The following is a 24,629-nucleotide window of genomic DNA, read 5'->3' on the forward strand; positions in this document are numbered from 1 at the left end:
CTAAGATCGTAAGTAGTCAAGGCATTAATGTGGCCATGGCGGACGGGCAAAAGGTTCAGGTAAAGGTAAAAGTATTTTTACATTTTAAATTGGAACATTTATCTTGGACACGTGAATTCTGGGTAATGCCCGATTTGATCCATGAAGTAGTTTTGGGAATGGATTTTTTAAATGATAGTAAGGCTATAATAGTGTGCGGCGAGAAAGTAATGAGGTTCGATTTTAATGATAAAATTAAGATAAAATTGTGGGAGAATAAAAAAAAAAGAAAGGTGGTTTGTGGTGGTATCGAAGGGTTAGAGCAAAGGTTGGGTGAGAAGGAAAAATTGCAGATACAGCAATTAAGCGAGGAATATAAGGATGTTATCACTACTAAAATTGGCAAATGTACGCTAATGCCATACAAGATCGTGCTGGTAGATGAAACCCCTATTAAATGTGTGCCGTATCAATGTGCCCCGCCTAAAATGAAAGCCTTTCGAGAAATTATTAATGATTTACTTGATAATAAGGTAATAGTCCCTTCTAAATCCAATTTTGCCTCACCTGCCTTTTTAGTAGATAAGAAAAATAAGGGCAAATATCGTTTGGTCCTTGACTATCGCCTCCTTAATGACAGGGTAAAACTAGATCCGTTTCCCATGCCTAAAGTTGAAATTGTTTTGCAATATTTGGGAAAAGCCAAGTTTTTTACGGTGCTTGATTTGAACTCGGCGTTTCATCAATGTGAATTAGAAGCAAGTAGTCAGAAATTTACCGGGTTTGTCACTCCTTGGGGGCACTTTGAATGGACTAGAGTGCCTTTTGGGGTGAATTTTGGGGCCCAATGTTTGTCACGAATTTTAGGGCACATATTACAAGAATATCAGTATAAATTTGTAATAAGTTTCTTGGATGATATTTGTGTTTTTTCAAATAGTTTTGAAGAACATATAGAACATATAAGAAAAGTACTTGAGAAACTAAAGGGAGCCGGCTTTACCGTAAATCCGGAAAAAATAGTTTGGGCCCGTAGCGAGATAAAATTTTTAGGATACATAATCCGAGAAGGTGAATTGGTCATGGACCAAGATAAGATAAACCCCATAGTTAATTTCCCGGCCCCCCGTAATGTTAAGGGAGTGATGCGCTTTTTAGGAATGCTTGGTTATTTTTCCCGTTTTATACCGAATTACGCTAACCTATGCGCGCCTTTAAATAATTTGAAAAGGAAAGATGTTAAGTTTGTATGGGGGGAAGAGGAAGAACAGGCCTTTAGGAATTTAAAGAAAGCCATAGCTCAACCCCCCATTTTAATACTTCCGGATTTTGAGCAAAAATTTATTGTGCAAGTGGACGCTTCGGGAGTAGGTCTGGGGGCGGTTTTGTTGCAAGAACGTGAGGGAGTTTTAAAACCGGTTATGTATGCTAGTAAATCCCTAAATAAGCACGAGTTAAAATACAGTGTATATGAGAAGGAAGCATTAGCGTGCATATTTGCGTTGGAGAGATTTGAGAGTTTTCTTGAACATGAGAAATTTGAATTATGGACTGACAACCAGGCTTTGACATGGCTTTTTTCCCACCCGCGGCAACTAGGGAAAATAGGGCGGTGGATCATGCGGTTGACGCGTTTTCGTTTTGACCTCAAACATATGAAAGGACAGGATAATGTAGTGGCCGATGCCTTATCGCGCATGTTTGATGAACATGAGTTTCAGTGTAAAGACGAAATGAGAACTGAAGACAAGGAAGAATGTAACATCCTGAGGGAATTCCCTCAAGGATTTATTGATTTGCGCGAAATACAAAAAGAGGATCCTGAGACTAAAGATTTAATAACGCGTTTGGGACAGGATACTACTATAGACTTAGGAATGAAAGACGGGCTTTTGTGTTGGATGAAAGATGGAGAACATAAAGTTTTTGTTCCTAAGGGGGTAAGGAAAATGATAATGCGGTATTACCATGATTCTAATATAGGCGCGCATGGCGGAATCGAAAAAACTATAGATAAAATCTCTAAAGAATTTTTTTGGCCAGGTTTGAAAAAAGACGTAAAAGATCATGTTTTAAGCTGTGAAGATTGCCAGCGCGCTAAGCAATCTAGACATAGTAAGATAGGTAAATACTCTGTTGAAGCTCTGACTAGACCTTGGGAAAGGGTTTATTTGGACATTTTTGGGCCCCTACCTAGATCATTAGGGGGGAATAATTGCTTACTTATAGCGGTAGATGGTTTTTCTAAATTTTGTTTTTTTTTGCCTTTGCGTAATATGAAAAGCGAGAATATTATTAAGGCTTTAGAAACTAAAGTGTGGGGTTTGTTTGGTAGCCCGGAGCAAGTAGTATCAGATAATGCTACATATTTTAAGAGTAAGTGTTTTGAAGTGATGTGTTTAGATTGGGGTATAAAACATATTACTACCAGCCCCTATTATCCCAACCCTAATTTGGTTGAAAGGGTGAATAAAAATGTCAAAGTGGCCCTCACGATTTTTCATCAACGTAACCAACGGAAGTGGGACAGTGTTATCCACGTATTAAATTTAGCTTTTAACATGACCATACACAGTGGTACTAAATTCACACCATCGGAAATTTTTTTGGGAAGAAATGTACCCCATCCTTTACTAAATTGTTGGGGTTTGCGTCCAGCCCTTTTGGAAACCCGAAGCCCCCGTTTGTTGGAAAAAATGTGGGAAGAAGCAGCCGAAAATCTGCAAAAGGTTAGAAAGAAAATGAGTAAGTTTTATAATAAGGGGCGAGTGGATAATGTATTTAAAATTGGTGATGAAGTGCTATGCAGGCAATTTGTTTTGAGTGACAAAGTAGGGTATCAGAGCTCTAAGTTAGAGAATAAGTATGATGGACCGTATAAGATTGTAAAGATTTTAGGGCCGGTTACTGTCTTGTTGGAAGAAGTTGAAAGAAATAATAAGGTAAAAAAGGCCCATGTTAGTCATTTGAAAATGTTTGTAAGGCGGAGTTCCTAAAATGAATGTGGATGACCCTTTTAGGGTGAATATGGCTAAATATTTTTATTTTTATTTTATTTGGAACTTACTCTGGTATGTTTTTTTTTTTATATAATTTGTAGTTGTGGTTATTTTTAAAATTTTCTTTGCTGTTTAAATTTTTTTTTGTTCAAGGCGGAGGTTGTGGCCGGCAGGGCCACATTTTTACTTGTAATTTATTTTTGTTGCTGGTCTCTAGTTTTATATGGTTTTTTATTTCACGTATTTTTACGCTTTTTTAATAAATGTTAATTTATCTGTAAATTTTTTTAATTATATTTGTTTCTGTTAATTAGTTATACGCCTTTTGGTAGCTATCGATTATGAGTTTAAGAACATCGATTGTGTTTCACGTAATTACCACTTGGCGAGCGCCCGGCGGTTGGCTGATGACGTCAGACATTCGGCTTGCCGGGAAGAAAAAATCAGCTGGGCCGGCGAGGGAGTGCGTGCCGAGCGAGCGTCGAGGAGAGAGCCATGTGACGGCGCGGACTGGTGTGCCGGACGGCAACGGGCGACGAAGAATATTGGGATGGAGGCTCCACGCTGGGTGACAGGGCAAATGGATTGCCCTGTGATACAGAAGAAATCAAGGTAAAGAGAGGCCGCGATTTTGATTTTTACCCTCGTGGTGCTGCACTGGTTTTTGGCAAACCTAGTGAACTGTGTATTTTCCCATACTAAATTTTATTTGGACGGAACTTTTATTAGCCAGTTTGGTGAAGAGGCCCATTTGTTTTCACACGTTGTTCCAGTGTGGGATTTTCTTAAAAAAGGTCGCCCGTTTGCCTGTAGTTGCAATAAAAGTATAAGTTTGGAAGAAACGAACATTTTGCAATTTGTTTTTGAGACTTTGTCATCGGAATTTGCATACGTAAAGTTGGCATTTAGCTAATATATCAGCTTGTGCAGTATTATTAAATGTATGCGATCGGTATTGGACTACATGCGCAGCCTGATGTTGGTTGGTGCGGCCATTCTACGTTTTTATAAAATCATTGGCAAGTTAATAAAGAAGTAAGACTTTGTTTGAAGCTGATGATAAATACTTCTGTGGTAACATGGTTATGTTACGTGAAGAGTTTTTGCTACATTTCCCTTAAAAATAAGATAATTTTTTTTTGGTCATCATTCACGCCTTTGTGAATTCGTACCTATGGCCCGGCGTGGCATTAGACTCTGGAGTTGGTGAGGAAGGTCAGGAAGCCAGCGCACGCCTAGGATATTAACTTTGTTTTTTTTGGCAAGTCTTTAGCAACGAACATCTGAAGAAAGACTAAACCGTTGATTGAGAGTTTAAGAACTTTATTTAAATAATTTGTTTGTACTTCAGTATTATTTTTGTAGATTTTTTATATATTTGTATTGATTGTCTTGTTTGATTTTTGGTATTAGGGCAGTCAGTAAATTTTGATATTTTATAGTGGCCACGCCTCACGCCCTTATATATTTTTATACTTGTTGTTATCAGTATTTATATTTTTACGATTTTTTAAAGGTTATTGTTAGTATCGCAAATGGGGATAAGATGCTGCCATTATTAACGTCAGCTTTTGTAACTAAGCTTGTATGGTTATGTATAGTAAAAATTATTTTTGCAAATTTCTATTTTTTAATAACATACGTCCAAAGTCTTGCCTCTTGTTTGTTTAATGGTTACTCTGCTATTATATCCTTTAAATTTTTTGGCCTGACCCCTGGGCAGTGGTGTGGGGAATTTATATTGTTTAGCTTTTTATGCCTGGTTTTAATATTTATTTTTTCCCTTCGCGCCCAGAGTGAGTCGGGGACGCAACCCCTCTTCCAATTAAGGAGGAAGAAGGGTTTCAAGAATAATTAAATTGTTATTAGCATAAATTTTAAATTGATCGTCAATACCTTTGGATTTCAATTGAGTTTTCATGATTTCGTATTAAAAAATTCTTTAAAGATTTTTTCTGCCTCTTATAATCATAAGAGTTGATAAGAATTTGATCGTTAGCGTTTACAAAACTAACCCGAGTATAATTTGTCGGTAAAGAAATCCAACATTTCTTGCGATAAATTAGCGACTGATGAAAAATGTCGGTCGAATTGGGATTATATAGGCGATTGCGGTGTGCAACTCGTGGTTACTGGCTGAGCTCATTTTGCCTCGCTTACATTCAGACCACGTTAATTTGAAAGAGAAAAAAAAAGAAAAAAATAGTTCAGATTTTAATTATAAAGGAGTCCTTATAAAGATAAAAGATTAGGCTGTCAAAATAAATTATTTTGTAAATCGGAAAAGGCATTTTTAAAAAATGCGCCTTTTTGTGCGCACTGGAGGAGTGAATCGATTTAGTTGCACGTGAGTGTATTATCAGTTTCCTCTTAACAATTATGCCTAAGTACTGATGTAAGTCTGTGAGCATAACTATAGATTAAACTAAATTATAACGTGTAATTTTAAGTTAAGTTTTTTAACCACACAGAATTTTTACCTTCGCAGGTTGGGCAAACGTCATGGCAGATGAATGCCTCTCATGTTGCGCACACGTTTTGTAGTTTTCAATTTTTTTTAAAAGAAAATATTAACAAATATATTTTTTTCAGGACATATTTTCCCGTATCAAAGCAAAAAATTGAATTAAATTAACTTAATATGCATTGTCGCCTACAGTGATAATATTCACAACCAAATCCTTCGGTTTCACAAACGCTGCTGGTTGTGCGATGAGAAAAGTTCTCACGTACATACTACGCACGCCATTAAACAGAGAACTATCTCGAGGTCAACAACGCATCATTTGTCCCAGCCAAGTCGGATGCTGGCCAATGCATGTTGAAGACTCGGCTGGACTGGAGGACAAGGCGGGGACGCGGCAGTAGACCGAAAATTACTAGACCGAAAGGCACAAGACCGAAAGTCACAAGACCGAAAGGCACAAGACCGAAAGGCACAAGACCGAAAGGCATAAGACCGAAAGGCACAAGACCGAATGGCACAAGACCGAAATATTAAATATTTCTCTCGCTAGGAATATGTCTTAACTCTGGCGTCAGGCACAAGACCGAAAGTCACAAGACCGAAAGGCACAAGACCGAAAGTCACAAGACCGAAAGGCACAAGACCGAAAGGCACAAGACCGAAAGGCACAAGACCGAAAAATGGAATATTTCTCTAGCTAGGAATATATCTTAACTCTGGCGTCAGGCACAAGACCGAAAGGCACAAGACCGAAAAGGCACAAGACCGAAAGGCACAAGACCGAAAGGCACAAGACCGAAAGGCACAAGACCGAAAGGCACTAGACCGAAAAATTATCTCGAATGGAATATCTCCTCACTCTGGAAACAGGCAGTCGACTGAAAAATCGATATTGAGAATTGTTAATTTTATTTACCGAGAGATGGCAGCCGTGTTTTCTCAAGCTACTATAACCAAGTCAATAACATTGTGCAGTTTATTTCTTGTTATAAGTGATGAATGATTTCTCAAGGTTGAGTTTGACACCGCAATTTATATAAAACATATTTGAAAATATTGGTATCTCTTTAGAAAACGTTTATGCATTTATGTCACTATGATAAAAATATTTATACTTACACTTTTAAGTTACAAAGTTTTGTGTAAATTTTGCATGTCTTAGTTATTAACTTTTAGAGAATGATCAATTAAAAATGATGGGAAAAAAGTCATTATCCTAAAAAGGATCGTCAAGAATAATGATTTTATACATGCTTTTTTACACGCTTGAGACCGGACAAAGTGGCAGTCATGTTGAGATTCTCGCAGAGAAAAGATGTACCGTGGCTGCTAGGCAGCGATAAGTGTGTAGTGGAAAGATTATTCCATTTTTCAATTTTCGAAATGAAATTTATTATTTTATATAAATTTCATCTATAGTCGATAAGGCAGGAATCGATTCTAATAATAATTTCTAATCATTGTCTTAAACCTGATTTATCTTATATTAACAAATTTTTCAATACCAAGAGCATTTTAATTCAACATAACATGCAATAATTAAAAAAAAATGCTTTTAAAGAAAACCAAACTAAAAAATAGAAAAAATTAATAAATTTGAATTAAGAATTGTGTAAAAATTTTAATAAATATAAATTAATAATAGTGTAAATATAAAAAATAATAATTTCATTGAAAAAGGGTGGGTTGCTTTTTTTTACACGCTTTTTATTAGCTTCACCTGTTTGTTTGTTTGTTTGTTTGTATGTTTGTATGTTTGTAACCGACTCCTTTGAGCGCGATTTTGAACCACTTTAAACGGCCAGATTTTGTTCAAACTTTGTAGATTGATCGAGGACTGATGACAATACACTAATTTGATACGATCATCTCATCCTAATAAGAATCGTCAGGATTAATGATTTCCTCACAGATCCTTGGACTTGATTTTGACCCACTGCAAAAGATCGGCTTATTTAAACTTTGCAGACTTATCGAGGACCGAAGACAATACAATAATTTGGTAAGATCATCTCATTATCTTAATAAGTATCGTCAGGATTAATGATTTTCTCACAGATACTTGGAATTGATTTTAACCAATTCAAACAGTTACATTTCATTTAAACTTTGTAGACTTATCGAGGACCGATGCCAATACAATATTTCAATAATATAATCTTATTATCCTAATAAGGATCGTCAGGATTAATGATTTTCTCACAGATACTTGGACTTGATTTTGACCCACTTCAAACGGTCAGATTTCATTTTAACTTTTTAGACTTATGGAGGACCGATGACAATTCAAATAATTTGATAAGATCATCTCATTATCTTAATTAGGATCGTCAGAATTAATGATTTTCTTACATATCCTTTTTATTCACTTTAAAACGTCGGATTAATTGGAAATTTTGTAGACTTATCAAGAACCGATGACAATGCAATAATTTCATAAATCCGTGCAGGATACTGGTCAGGATCGGCAGGATAGCAAAACATGAAGACTGGTAATATATATATTACGAATGTATTGACTTTTTTTAGTCCCGAGTATAGAGACTATACACTCCATGGTCTCAAAAGTCCGGAGAGAGAGCCTAAGAAACCTTTAACAAATAAATCATAGTACAATAAATAATAGTTTAAAATAAATAAAAATACGCATTTGTAGCTAGCCGAACTAAAAAATAGAAAATAAATAATAGTTTAAAAAACTTAAAAGCACGCTTTTTATAGAAAACCAAAATAAAAATAGAAAGTAAATTTCCATAAATTTAAATTAAGAATAGTGTTAAAAATTTTGATAAATATGAATTAAAATAGTGTAATTAAGAAAAAAAATATCTTATTAAAAAAAGTGTGGGGTGCTTTTTAAGATATTATCCAAATGATAATCCTACTCATATCTGTCAAAATATTTTTCTCCCCTCCGGGTGTAAAGCGTCAACTTTATCCCCGCTGCGCTAAACGATGTTGCCGCTTTCCGTCTCCGTCAAAGAGAAAAATTGTATACCCACCATGGGCAGCAAATAAGAAAGCCACAGATCACATGTTTGTTGACCTCGGTTTTGCCTCAGCCAACAATTACCTGTGATCTGAGACATTTCTTACTTTACTGTCCTAGGTGTGTAATGTATATCACTATTGACACCATGCACCCCGCGCTTTTTTAAAAATAAAATAGATATATTTTCTTATTTACACTATTATTAATTTATATTTATCAAAATTTTAAACCTTATTCTGAATTTAAATTTATTAAATTTATTTTCTTTTTTAGTTCGGATTTCTATAAAAAGCGTGTTTTTTTATTTTTTTTAAACTGTTATTTATTTGCATGGCCGTGACAGAGGACTGTTGTATCCATCCAAGGGAATGTTTTATGTACAAAAACAATTAGTACTTTTAAGTACTTAAGTATTTAATTTTAATTATTTAATTTTAAATATTTAATGTATTTTAAGTATCTAATTTTCTTTACCATTCTTAAAATATTTAATTTTTTGAAACAAATCAACAGTATTAAAATTTAGCTTATTATAGTGACTTTTCTTATGTCTAATAACAGTTGCATTGAACTTAACAAAATCAATTTCTTAGTTTAACAGTATTTTTAAGACTAAATTGTATGACACTAAAGTCAGTCTTTATAATAATGAAAATATGGTGTCCTGCGAACAGAAAAAAACATTACTACTGCTAATTAATTATCAAAACCGATATTTTATGTTGACATAATAATTTGAAACATTTGTACTTTTGAAGTAACTAAGATTCTTAACATTCCTTGTACAGCCCCTTACATACAAATCAGTCTTAAAGTTGTACTTTAGTGAAAAATATTTAAATCTACTTATTTTTCTCTAAGACTGGTACAGATATAGGAAAATAATAAAATAATGTTCTCCCTTTCAGACGTAGATCTAGATCTGGTAACTTCTGAAAAATTTGGTCAAAACTGACATCAGAAATATCATTTTCGTCCATTCTTAACTTGCGACCCTTATTATCACAAATTTTCATAAAAGATAAAGTAAGTTCGCCTTCCTCTTTATGAACTTGAGTGATAACAGCAGCACAACAATATTCTGTGTTTATAACGTTAAACTTGACTAGAACGTAATCACAACTGTTGTACTGCTGTTGGTTGATTGTACTGGGCCCTGCACTATTCTCAAAATCAGTATTAATATTGTCACAGGGTCATGAAATTTCAGTTTCTGTAATAATGTTACTATCCGGCGGGTTATGGGCTAGCCTGGTTTCGCTTTCGGATTGTGAGTCTGTATAAACGTCCTTAAGTGAAGTTTCGTCACTTGGTAGTTCATAACCCCTAGATTAAAATGTGACACCTTTCTTCACAAGAGCAGCTTAAACTTTTTATTATAGGCTTCTCAGCACCTTTCGGTAATCCCAAAGGGCCTATAAATTTTGAGGGTACCATTGAAACTTTTCAAATTATTAGCGTCTTTCTGAATACCGTTAGACATATTATTATTTGCATCATCGTCAGTCGCAAACATTGTAATTGCAGGACACATTTTTTGCACAGATTCAATAAAAGATTCCAAACTGTCAATGTCACCTCCTGCAGCAACGATGGCATCAGCGGTCCTCTTGCCCGTAGCTCCAACACCATCTGTGGCAACCTTGCCATGGCCACTCTCAGAAAAGTTCAGGAAATCCTTTATATATTTGGAACCTCTTGTAGCCAATATATGGAACATGGTTTTGTTCCGATACTGTTTACGGGTCCGTCGCTTATAAAATGGATGCAGGTAATATGCGTCGATAAAGTTTTGAAAATTGGCTTCCAATTGTTCCCATTTAGAAGCTGGTGAAAGTGCGGTGTTTTGCGAAAAAGTAAAATAGTATTTCGTGTAAACTACTACACTGTAAAGACTGAGCTGAAGCCTAGACCCTCCAAAATGATATGCCTTTATTTCTTCATTATACTTGGTACAGTAATTCTCTGAAAAGTTCATAAGTATTGCAGTGTCGTTATTAAGATTTTCTTTTAACTCCCTAAAGGCTTTGTACTGATGCAATAGGTTTCTTTCGTGATTATAATACGCATCCAATTCCTTGTGCAGCTCTTGTATCTCAAACGCTCAGCTATACGTTTTTGTTCTAGTATTTCTTCTTTTGTTTTGGTGGCTTCTTTTTCGGTGGCATTTTGAGATAATACCTGCGAAAGAGACGATACTTTTAATAGTAAAAATCTAAGAAAACAGTCCCCTGTGCTATGAACAGTCCCCTATGCTATTAAATGACCGGGGACTGTTGGCCAGGTGACTGTCATATTTACATGAATACTTAATAAAACAATATCATTTTAAAACATTCAGATAAACGAAACAGATGTGGCTACAAACTAGATGATCAATTATTTTAAACAAATTCTCGTTATTAAAACTCTTAAAATAGTAAAAAAAAAAAAAATTGCTTACCAGTGGACTTTTTTCAATAACGACTGAGACGCGTGGTTCACCAGTTGACGCAGTAGTAGCAATAAACAAAATGGCGGTTGCCCGCTTAGCTACACAACCAAACGAACTTCACACCGATTGCGTTCCGTTTCACGATCTAAATGCTTCGCGCCAAAATTAAATTTGACTTCAGCGCCATTTTAAAATGTTAACAGGGGACTGTTTTAATAATTTGAGGACAGTATTTGCACATATACCTATATATATATATATATATATATATATATATATATATATATATATACATATATATATATCTTGATTAAAATTCTATTGTAAAAATGCAATTGTGATGTATACAGATGCGTACCGTTTTGGTTAATGTAGTTGGACATTTTTTATTCAATTATCAACGGCAAAAAAAAAATTTTTAACAAGATGTGTAATTCTGTAAAAGGGACGTACCAGCGGATTGTGTTTTAAGACGTTTGAGGTTCATTTATTCAAATATTACATTATTAAATTACTAAATAAGCTGTTACATGCCAAGAATACCTAATACTATGTCGGTATCGATACAAAAAATTGAGAAATTTTAAGATTTTTTACATAAAATTAGCTTGGGATAGCGATTTTCCATTTAGTGGAGAAATGCCCATACATAAGATATATACATGTTTTAGGTTATAATTCATCACCAATGTGTTCCACTATTACTTGGATAATTTGTTTAACAAGGCTGTTGGCTGAGCTTTCATTATTTCGGTTTCACTGGATTATGTAGTAAGTAAAAGTGATAACAAAGCAAAATTTATGAATTACAAAAACAAACTACAGCCTCTTACGATAAGGAGCGGTGTAAGTCAACGTGCCATTTCTATTTATGTACTAGATGACCCGGTGAACTTCATAACACATAAAATTGATTTGATTGTTACTCTCCATAAGCAATTATCTACCCTTAACAACCTTATAACCCCAATTCATTAAAATTTATTATATTCACAGCATCGGGTACGGTCTGATTTTTAGTGAGTTATTAGATTAAACTCGTTTGTAATTGAAATTAATTCAATGTCTTTTATTTACATGAAAGATAAATGCAGTAAAAATTCAGTGCAATGCTTTCTGGTAAACTATGTTTTTAGTTTTATTTCCGGCGCGTAAATATACAAAGATGATGGCCCTTCTGATACGCGAACACTCGACATACATTTGTCCATGTGCGAAACACGGTAACTTCAATTCAATTTTACAAACTTCCAATGACTGGCCTTGTGATTTGTTGGTAGTCATCGCGAAGACCAGACGCACGGGGAATTGCAGGGTTTTAAAATCAAATGGCAAGTTTGTTGGAATCATCGGTATGCGTGGAATCAAAACATCCTATCCTGTGTACTTTACCTAGATCATCACCTCCTGAATGATGTTGTTCATAAGCTTTTTCATTACCAGTCTCGTTCCAGTGCAAATTTTGAGGTGGTAATCCAGCCAATTTCAGCGAATTAAAAAATCCTGTGAGATAGTTGACTACCTTATCCTAGTTGATAACTGTGTCCATTGAGTTTAAGGAAAACAACCTTCCCGGAATGAAATTTTGAATGGAACATTGGGATTATCGATTTCTTTGCTTCTCACCACCAATATGGCAATGTTATGAATAAGTATGGGCGACCATATAGTCTAACTTACAACATCGCATCTAGCATGCACTCGTGCAAGTAACACAGGCATCGAATGTAAATGGCCGACAAAATTGTCCCACGTTGTTTGCAGAGTGATATATAGGGAAGCGGCTACTCAGAATCCGGCGCGAGCAGCACAAAATACTTCAAGCTTGGGTGGAGTTTAGCCTTGGAGGAGTGGCCTACTAGGAGCGCGTCCTGGCGAAATGATGTCGGTGGAGGGGATGGACTCGGTTTACCCTCCCTCACTCCATGGTCATTCCCTCCTCATGACGGCGCGGTACGGGTCGGGATGTCTCGACAGCATTGCTACCTGCCTGCCTGCCTGTCTTCCCCGTACGAGCGGAGCGCCGCGCGAGCTAACAGTTGCTACACACGACGTTTCATTCAACTCAAATGTCAAATAACGCGAAAAGTATGTTTATCGTAATGGTAGCATCTTTTTTACGCGTGTGTAGTAGTTCATAAGTAAAAAAAAGATAAATGTATTACTATGTTTTTGCTAAAAACACAAACTTTTACATGAAATGGGAAAAGGGACATTACATCATAATTTTCGAAGTCATGTGGATATTAAACGTTACATTTTCTCCAAGGAACATGAAATTACCTTATTCTGAAAACAAATCTTGCCGAAGTTAAATATATTTTCCGAATCGATGTTATGTATTTTATATAACTCGCATCTGTCAATGATAATTGTAAAAGCGTTTCGAAATACATAAATATTATGTATTATGTTTAAAAAAAAGTGTTCGCGTTTTTATAAGATGAATAATTTCCTTTGTAATTGTTTAACTTGTGTCATGGCAATGAGTTATCATGCAAGTAGCATATATTTTATTTGGACGTGGTAGAAAAATGTACTGTACAAAAAATCGTTACATAATTCCACATTAAAAACATGTATTTATTTCACATGTAGTTCATACATTTTGTTTCACACCAATAGACAATGTTCATTACTTTATAAAATACAAAGAATTTTAAAAATAGCACTATAAATTAAACCAACGTGCGCACGAGTTACTTCCAAGAAAGACAAATTAAAAAAAACTGTACGGTATAATAGACATTTCAAACATAAATATTTTTACATAACAAAATCCTTTTTCAAAACAGTTTGCTGAAAAGTCCAACAATCTTAAAAGTATGTAGATGGCCTTTAGAGAGGTATTTAAGAGAAACAAATGCTTTAATAGAAATAGTTTTACAAATCCGATACAGGAAAAGACAACAGATTATATAAACAAGTTTAGTAGAATAACACTCAAATTGGTTTTACCTGTGACGCACAAAAAATGTACATAAGCTTTATATTTTTAACTAGACAGGCATTTATACTATTTGATTAAATGCACACACAATTTCAAAACAACAAAGCACTGAATTTAATTCAGCTTACCACTGAAGCAAAATATTTTTATGGTCGCTATTATACATTATTTAACGAAATTTATTTCGTTCCTTTTTGTTAGGACTTACAAGACAAGAAGTTTATGCATACCGAACACTCTTTTTAGGAAATTCTCTTGTTTCTCATTTACAAATTTTACAAAATTTCTCAATTGGCTGCCAAATGAATTAATTTCTTTCAAACTAAGTAACAGTTAAGACCACCTCAGTATTTATTCACCTAAACAAGCAATTACTTCTATAATTTTAAAGCACCATTGCTCACTTTAGCATTGAACCATTCTGGAAAGGTTAACTCAGCTTTAAAATTTACACTATAGGTAAGACATATATATTTTTTTTACATATCCAAAATAATTACTGTAATGATTCTCTAGGTACCTAGGCACTGAACGTGACCACACGGGCTATACTTTCTTATGCACATGTAGGTGCTGGCATACTTAAAATGAAGGTTCATGAAAATGCTTGCCATGGTTAAACGTTCTGGAAACAATGAGCAAGAATAATTTCCAGTATGAAAGGTGATAGTCTATGAAGCTAAGTGAGCAGGCGACGTAGACTGATAAATCACAGGTCACTATAAAAATTTGTTTGAATGATTATCCAAGACCAACATTTTCTTGAAATTTCTGCAAAAGCTTGAAAAATGTTCACGTTTAATGTAATCAGGATGTAATATTCGGTTTTGTTTTGGACGATCTTCGTTTTCCCATGCATTTTATCTTATGGCTTCTGATAGCCTCTGTTATGTGCGGTGGATCCCGAATTTCCATATTTCTTGTGTGTCTAGGATCAAATAATTCAGGAAGAACGCATTTTGTGTAAAATAAAACGAGTTTTGGCTCCATTTTTTCTTTCCAGAATGTGTCGTCTCTGAAAATTTCCAATGCCGTACTTTTACTTTCTTTTGGCTCGAAGTCCAGATGCCAAACAAGCAAATATCTCTTCTGGTTATGTGAAGCTGACCCTGTACTTGGTAGAAATATTCATGATCTTTTTTTTAACGAAATGACAGTAGGACTTTCTTCAGAATATTTCAAATACTTTATTTTGCCTTCTCGCATGGCTTCATTTATGTCCATTCCATATGCCGAAGCAGGACACTTTATTTCTACGAAACGGTCTTCGCCAACAAGGCCATCGGGTGTTGCGGCAAGAAATGGGTGATTTTGGTCAATAAAAAGACCAGCTTTACTTAAATTAATTTTTTCCTGGTCTTCTAGCTGTTTGATGGCTATTTCTTCGGACTGCCTGCCATGTTGTACTGCTGGAACATTAAGTAGGGGAGACCGGGGTCAAATGTAACGAGGGTCGATTGTAACATCCATAGAATTTGTCGCAGAGTTAGTTCAGAAAAATACAGTTATATGGCAGTGAGTACCCCTTCAAAAACACTAACGCGTCACACGTTCTCGAAGATCTAGCGCTAGTCGTGTGTTGGCTATTCAGCGCGGAAGATTGTTGATCAGATAAGTAAATTTTATTCATTGCTTTATTTATTTTATATAATTATACAGTTAGAGTAAAAAGTTTTCATTTATATTTAATTTTGAAGAGAATTGAATGTAGTTTATTGTGGCTATAATAGAAAAGGAGTTAAACATAATGAATGCGAATTGTAAATTTGATTTTGTTCTTAAATGGTTTGGGGACGATTGTAACACGTACTTCGGGGACGGTTGTAACATTTTACAATCGTCCCCATCGTACGCATTGTCTCAAACAAAGTGTTTAAGATTATTCCAGTGGGGTAAAAAAATGTCACCGCGTTAGAGTCTTTTCATGCTGGAATAAATCAATATGTAGGCTAGTACTTAAATAGACTGCAGGAGAATACATAAGAAGTTATTGGTGTGTTTTTAGTTATTTACAATCCTTTGCGTAGTTGTACAATTAAACAGTGAACATTTCACATAATTTATTTTAACCAAAAAATTTATCGTATCTCTTTTGATAGTTTTTTTTTAATGTTACGTCCCGATATTAGGCTATATCTTTATTTTTTTTTTCTAGCATACAATTTAGCCTTGAGAATATATGAAGAAAATGTTAGGCTTATGATTTATTTTTACTGTGTTGCAGAATACCAAGGGTTCGAATCAGGACAACTAACCGAGGTATTCCTCAGGCTGTTATGGATGCAGCCTCTCATGAAGTAATAGAAAAAGGAAAATCAGTTAGGTCAGTAGCAAAGCAATTTGACATTTGTCATGTAAGTCTGTACAGATTTGTAAAAACAAACGTACGTGCTGCTTCGGAGAAACAATTGCCTAGGCCGATAACTGGATAAAAACCACACAATAAGGTATTCACAGGCGAGCAAGAACAAACACTCAACAAATATATAAGAAATTTTGCTCATCTGTATTTTGGACTTACCTACTCCTAGAGAATTTAGGAAGCTAGCATATGAATGTGCCGTTAAGCATGTAACAGTTCCATCTAGTTGGACAGAAACAGGGTTATCTGGGGTGGATTGGTTCACTAGTTACCTCAAGCGTAACAAAGATTTGACTATTCCCAAACCAGAAGCAACCAGCTTGGCAAGGGCAATGAATTTTAATAAAGCCAATGTGAAGTCATGAATAAGTATGAAAGTGTTCTTCCGAAATACAAATTTGAAGCTCAGCATGTAAATAATATTGACGAAACTGGAATCACCACAGTACAAGCTTCGAATAAAATTGTGGCTGCTAAGGGAAATAAACAAATTGGTGCAACAGCTTCTGCAGAACGGGGTAGCCTCGTTACAATGTGTAAATGGTACGGGAAATTCAGTCCCGCTAATGTTTATATTTCCTCGCGTAAATTATCATGAATATTTTGTCAGAGGTGGCCCTACTGGTTGCATAGAAACCGCCAATAAGTCTGGATGGATGCAAGGAAGTGATTTTCTATTATTCATGAAACATTTTGCAAACCATGTTCGCCCTACAATTGAAAGAAAAGTGCTAGTGTTATTAGGCAATCATGAGTCACATTTGTCTCTTCCAGTGATAGACTTCTGCAGAGATAACGGGATCGTTTTACTCTCATTTCCACCCCACTGTTCCTACAAGCTAAAACCATTAGACCGTAGTGTTTATGGCCACTGAAGAAATATTTATCCCGAGCTATGAACTCTTTTCTCAATTCTCATCCTGGGAAAAGAATTACAATTTATGACATTCCTGAAGTAGTTTTCTCTGCACTCCCTGAAGCTGCATCTCCTAAAAATATTATAAGTGGCTTTCATGTTTCTGGCATTTGGCCTTTCAACAGAAGTGCTTTTCAAGATTCTGACTTTTCCCCAGCATCTGTTACAGATCAAAATTTACTTGAAGATGTGTGTATCCACAATGTTTTGGAAAGAGAAATTGGAAACCCACAATCTTCTGTGGACCACCCACAGGCAACAACTCCTGAGCGGGAATCCCCCACACCCCAGCCAGGAACATCAGGATTGGGAGCGGCCAAATTTTCACCAGAGAGTATCCGCCACTATTCGAAGGCAGAACAGAGACCAAAGAGTGCATCATCCCGTGGTAGGAAAAGAGGTAGAAGTTCTATTCTTACTGATACTCCAGGAAAGAACATATGTACTAGAGATAAAACGAAAAGAAAGAGCTATGTGCCTGTATTGGGTAGATGAGGCGTAGACAAAGAGAACAAATCAAGGAAAACTACATGAGAAGATAAAAGTCGTAGACCTATTCCGACTCTTAATCAAAATGATGAAGATGATTGTCTCTGCTTGGTGTGTATGGAAAAGTTCAGCAACATTCGTCCACAGGAAGAATGGATTCAATGTACAAGCTGCCACCTGTGGGCACACGTCGCATGCACTGATGACAATTACCCATTTCACTTGTGTAATGACTGTTCTAATTAACATTAATATGTTTCTTTAATATTTTATTTTCCCAAGAAATTTAATATTAGAGTTTTTGAAAGATATTGTTTAAGAAATCTGTACATATTTCCAAATTTCATACTGATATAGTAATTGTAATGTGAAATGTGCCAGTGTTACAATTGACCCGACCCCTGTTACAATTGACCCTATTATGGAGTCAATAGTAACAATACATTTTTCAACTTATTTAGTGTTACAGAATTGTTTCATGTAAGGAGTAAACCCTGTTATATTTTTTTTCAGGTAACATGATGTCCGAACTTTCATAATTAGTACATACATATCTTGTATATGGTAATGTGTGGTATAAAACAATGCAAATGTGAAAAATGTTACTTTCGACCCCGGTCTCCCCTATGTCATGAGAGTATATTATGGCTCTTACTAGGTTCTTGCAGCTTGTTGTTGGCTTCATACATATCACCCTCCCGAATTTTGAAGCTGTCAATAGTTTCCGTCTCATTTCCAGCCATTCTCCACTTCCTGCTTGTAGTATCTTTTCTCTTTCTATTTGCCGGCGTTCTTCATCAGTTTTCTGGATGGACTGTAATATTCTGGTTTCTTCTTGTTGGTATACATCCACTGGCATGTCTGGTTTCTGGCACTGAGGCCCATAATCTTTGTCACTGATTGCTTGGGCTAGAGATTTCCTAAAATCGATTCTTCTGCACTTTTTATTATTTCGTATTTTCTTAATTCTAGCTTTGCGCTTAAGTTACAATTTTTTTGCAACTTTGTTAGGGCTGATGCCATCCTGCATTGTCTTGTGAAGAATGTAATGTGGCATTCTCGTATTGTGTGCTACCACAGAAGCAGCACATCTTCCCTGGCATGACCTTCTGGTGGTATAGTTTATACGCTTACCACCAGAAAACTTAGCAATGGCCGAATTGAAGTGTTCTGCAGCATTATTATCAACATCAAATATCAAGCTACGTGCCTGTGTAGACAAGTAGACAGCAGCATTTTTGATTTGAGAATACAGGCCACTTTTTGAAAGTTCTGGGACATAATTAATTTCACCTTCCTTTTTCGCACTCAATATTTATTATAAGGAAACATGGACAATCACCCAATGACGCACTTGAATATTACAACATACAGCAGTAAGGATTCCTGGCGTTTTTCCAGCCAAGCGGCTACCACAAGTAACACAATAATTTGTTGATAGTCGAACGCATTTGTAAACTGAGACACGCTCAAACAAGGGAAATGAGGTGGGGGATGAAGAAACTGTCTTTTGGAACAGAACACAGTGAGTCATCACTAGCTTGCCTTCCATTCTCGCAATTATTCCCCCACCCTCATAACTTCGCCCATACTGATTTATTTAATCATCTTTCGGCTTGTTTTATAATAACACTAGTATTTTTCACATCACATGGACTCTTCTAGGACTAAATTAATGCCCTATTAGTTCACTTTTTAAAATTACTAATTGAAATTGATAATCGATTACGTATGTATGGTCTTCAAGCCATAATAACTTCCTATGACTTACATACAACAGTAATAACGAGTATCTAACTTTTCTTTAATCTGTCCGTAACACTATATATATTTTTCCAAGAACAAACCCATAGAAGTTCAATTACTGGACTGAAAATTATTTATATGAAAATTTTAAGCCTTTCATTAGACTCCGAACGTAATAAAATGCTAATTCTAAATGTTATCGTTAAATACAGTTCGCAGTTTGTGTAATATAAAGCATTGGCTACTTACTCATCAGGATTCAGAACCATATTTTCATTCCCTGCGTTGCTTGATCCTGGTAAAGAAAAATGAGCTGTCAAGTTAGCCGTTTGGGGATCAGTTACTGTGCTGTTGACTTCCTCTTGAACTGCACCATATTCTTCAACTCTTCGGATTTTTCTAAAAAATTAAATGCATTGTACAAACTAAGTTATAAATATGTTTCTTAAAATAGTTTTTAGCCGGGTTTGGAATTCTCCGGTGTTCTTTTACATTAATAAAAGAAAAATTAATATCGGTATCACTATATCTTACCTTTGTTTCTGGTACTCAATCAGAGCCGTTGCACTTCTTTTCTTCCGTTTCGCACTTAAATAAAGTCGCCCTAACTTACCGATTCGTTTGTCTTGCTTTTTTTTACATGCGTACCGACTAACAGATAATTGCGTCTTTTTTATATTATGCGAAAGCTCACAAACAGCATTAGCGAACCATTGAACGAATCAACAGACTTAAAAATCTTGTACAATGTAGGTTGCTACCGAGTGAAGATTCTTTTCATAGTCCAGGAAAGATATAAAAAAAAACATGGAAAAATTGCAAGGTTTTTTTTTTACATCAAAATTCGCAGAAAAATTCGTACAATACATTTCCAAAATTCATCAAAATCCACTTTCTTTTGATAACTTTTTTCCGGGTTTTGACCCGAAAAAATGCGAGAAAAAATACCTCAAAAACGGTGCATCTGACGACAAAACATGTAGAGACCAAAATTAAAGAACATTAACTTTTCCATAACATATTCAAAGTTCAAGAAAACCCGCTTATAACTTCTGCTTCTTTTCTGGGATTAGTCCCGGAAAATATGTAAAATGAAATAAATGGAAAATTATGCACTTTACAGCAGAATGGTTTAGGAAAAATATAAAGTAAACAATGTTTTTCATAATATATTAGAATTTCACACAGATCAACTTATATTTTTTTTTTGTTTTCCAGGAAATGTCCCGGAAAAAAAATTATAAAAAAAGGAAACTGTGCACCGTACTTCAAAATCAATCGTGAATTAAATTAAGGGAAAAAAAATTTCATTATATAATTGACCTTTATCAAAATTTGCTTAAAATTTATGTACTATTGTCCTGGTATAGTTACTATTTATACGATTGAATTCCCATTCCCTTGTACTGAGTGATTTTATGTATCCATGTGTTATAACTCTGAAAGCTCGGTGATGAAATTTGTAGTAATATGCTTTTCTGCCATGCATTCATGGGATGTGACACAACATCACACATCTATGGTATAGGATAGGGGGGAGTATTTGATCTGATCCAGAATGACTGTGCCTTCAGGCAACTTGCGAAAGTATTTTCAGATAGTATTCCCAGTGTGCCAAAATAAGACATTGTAAAATCGGGAGAACAGCTGCTAGTACGCCTGTACAATGGGTCGAGAAGTGACACACTCGATACTTTTCGTTTTGGTGTTTAGTGAGAAAGCAGCTACTAGTTTCAAATGTGTACAACCAGAACAGTTACCTCCAACTAGTGCTTCAGCTCGTTTCCATTTCTTACGGGTTTCCTATCAGATACAATAATGGAAGGGAATTAAGATGAATCCATAAGAATGGGGATGGAGAAAATGTGGCCACCTTCTCTTGGCAATTTCGACAGACAAACCAACAGCTCCGGAATGCCTTTTGAAGGTAATCAGGTGCACTTGCAAGGAAGATGGTTGCGGTGCATCTAGCTGAAGTTGTAGGAAACATGGCATCTCATGTTCTTCAGCTTGTGGAAACTGTCATGGATCAACCTGTAAAACCGGCGTGAATTACCTCCCGACGACTGCAATTACTGTGATGGCTTTTAAGGTAGGGTGTTCCTGCATATCCATGCATTTTTATTCAGTATTGTTTGTTGCAGAGTGTATCCCAATATGTGTATATTTTTCTATTTCTTCTCGAAACAGGTCACTGGAAATCTTGTGTAAATTTAATTGTATGTAGGTATGTTTTGTGAGAATGGACGTGTCGAATTTTTCTTTCAAACGATAAGCAGTTGAAATGAGTGATTTTTTTTCTGGAAAATAATTTTGGTAAATTTCAAAAACGTTTTAACACGTCACTAACTGAAAAATGAATATAAGTTAAGTTACTTTAAAATATATGATGGAAAATGAATATAGTTCGGATCTGACATAATTTGACATGGGATAAAATGCTTTCTGTTATTTAGTCTACATATTCAATACTTTTTCCGTGGCCGATCACAAAATAAAATCTATTGACCAGATTTCAGTGAATTTAGTATCTACTATAATAAATCTTGCGTGCTTCTGTTTGTCCCACCGAAACTTTTTCAATACGATGTTCCGTTTTCGTTTTATTGAATTTTTAAAGATTTTCCAGTACGAGTCACAAAAAAAACTATATACATATGTATATATATATATATTTATAAGGTACCTTGACCAAATAAGGCCATGTACGCCAATAAGGCCATATGATTGTTATAAAAAACAGAGCGCTCAGATAGGAAAGTAGTGGCGTGCCCTTGTACGCAGCTGCCATATAGTATGTAAACAAGAAAACAGAGGCCGCCACTTGGTTTAGTAGCCACGAGGAGCGCGCCAGTTTCGTTCATGGTAAGACGCGAAGTGGCTGATGTAATATTTTGGTGGGTGAATTTCTCTTAAATCTATGTAAATAGTAAAGAAAACTAACACGTTTTATATATGTTATTAAAGCTCTGGCTGTCTACTTTCGTATGTAATATTAGTAGTAACCAATATTTGAAGTCATTATGATATAAGAAGCGAAACGTCGCCCATTGCAGGTGTTCCCATTAAGGCCAAGGTGAAAATGGAAGGGTGTAGACCAACAAGGCCATTTGGCCTTATTAGTCTACACACTCTAAAAAACCATAATTATGATGGCATATGTAGAGAAATATTTTTTTATACATTACATACTTTTGTCAACACCGCAACTGAAGAAGGCACCCACGAACAGAAAAAAAATCCTTAAACTACAGGGTCAAAGAGTAAGACTTTCATTATTCGAAGAGAAGAAAACACCGGAAAACATATCCAACAAGAAGAAAGGAAGAACCATTGTCAAGGGCATAGATCATAATGATTTGACACCAAGAACACGCAATTTGGCAAAACAGACATCACACCACCAGGTTCCCAAGAAACTAGTTCCACAGGACGATTGCGCTACTCCTAGCACAGTGGCATGAACACAAGGAAGGACATTTGGTATTGTCCCATCTGTGAAATTTATGAAGTAGCCGACATGATCTTGTGTCACATATGCGTGGTGTATTTTCATGAGAAATGTGTTGGCATTTCAAAGCGAGGCAAGATATTTAATTGGGTATGCTCTGGGTGCTTGGAATCTGACTGTGTTGACTTATGAATAATGTGTTACCATATGCTTCACATATGTTGTTGAACGTTTAATTACTTGCGTGCATTTATACTGATGTAATACATTACCTCTCGGCCAGATATTTATCCAAGTATTAATGACTCTATTTTAGGATTTCTTTTTTTGTGATCAAGGTTGACTAACAACTGCAATGCTCTTTATGTCCGATTCCAAATGTTTGCAAAAAGCATATTTTTGTGTTTTTTGGGCTAGTGTTAACAAATACATTGTAATCTAGGTACACACATTTGTAGTGACTGACCTTATTTGGAACATAGGTTCCTAATAAGGCCAATATGTTGTATTTTCTACTAACAATTTTTAAGTGCACTTTAATTTAGAAATCTGTAACTTATAGTATGTATTAATGTTTACAAGAATACAATATATATGTCTGATTTTTTTCACATGTTCACTAGCCAATTTAAGGAAATGGTAAACAGTCAAACGTTAGCATGGCCTTATTTGGTCCAGGCACCTTATATGAGCAGATTTTGGTGAATTGAAATTATATTTAATACAAAAAAAGTCATTAATTTAAGTCACGACTTTCTTTGACGTACGTTACAACGTTTTCGTTTTCGTTTTTTTTTCCCAGGAAATATTCTGAAAAACCAAAAACCTATTTAGTGTTGATTTTTGTGAATTTGTAATATATTATGAAAATCGTGGTGTACTTTAACTTTGCCCTGAAACATTTTGCTATAAAATGCGCCATTTTCAATTTATTTCATTATTTTAGGTTTTTCCGGGACGAATTCCAAAAAACAAAATAGTAGTTATTGGTGGATTTTTGTACATTTTTAATATGTTATGGTAAATTTGGCTCTCTTTAATTTTAGTGTATATACCTTTCTTCGTAGAACGCACCGTTTTCCAGTTATTAATTTATTCCGCATTTTTCCGGGAAAAATCCCGGAATAAAACGTTGCCAAAATAAAGTGGATTTCGGTGGATTTTGGATATGTTATTCTACGGATTTTTCTGCAAATTTTGATATAATAAAACCTTTTCTTGCAATTTGTCCATAAATCGACCTCTTTTTCTCATAAAATGCCTGGACTATCAAGCTACTCGCCAAGGAAATCGTCTGCCCCATGAATCCTTCAGAGAAACGGTGTTGCTGTGTAGCGGCATTGAATATATATATATTCAATGGTAGCGGGAGGAGGGCGGAAGGAGGAGGGAGGTTTATCACCGTTACAGATCAGCACTTCCCCTACAGCGGGCGACGTTGAGGCGTGTCAGTGTCATCCCCACCCTGCTCGTCTTCCCGGAGCTTGGCGTCAACTTTCACGTCGAGCAGCACAAGGCAGACACTAAAAATATGCCAAATTAGCCAGTTTTCCTAACCAAATACACTGATATTTAATGCTGTGACCTTATACTTTTAATATACCACTTTGTTCAGAAAAATATAATCTTTTCCAATATAGATTCAAATTTTCATTTTTTTCATCGAATAACTAGAAATTCGTCAACGAATTGCTTGTTTTTACCATTTTTTAAAATATATTTTGCGTCACGATTTCCAAAATATAAAACAATATTGGAAAAACTGCATTACTTTTCTCGTCAGATTAATCATCTGGAAGCTTTAGCTATCATAATTCTCGAGAAAATAGGCTAGTAGTGGACGC

This window comes from Bacillus rossius, chromosome 6 (assembly GCF_032445375.1).
Source record: "Bacillus rossius redtenbacheri isolate Brsri chromosome 6, Brsri_v3, whole genome shotgun sequence".
NCBI classification, from domain to species: Eukaryota; Metazoa; Arthropoda; class Insecta; order Phasmatodea; family Bacillidae; genus Bacillus; species Bacillus rossius.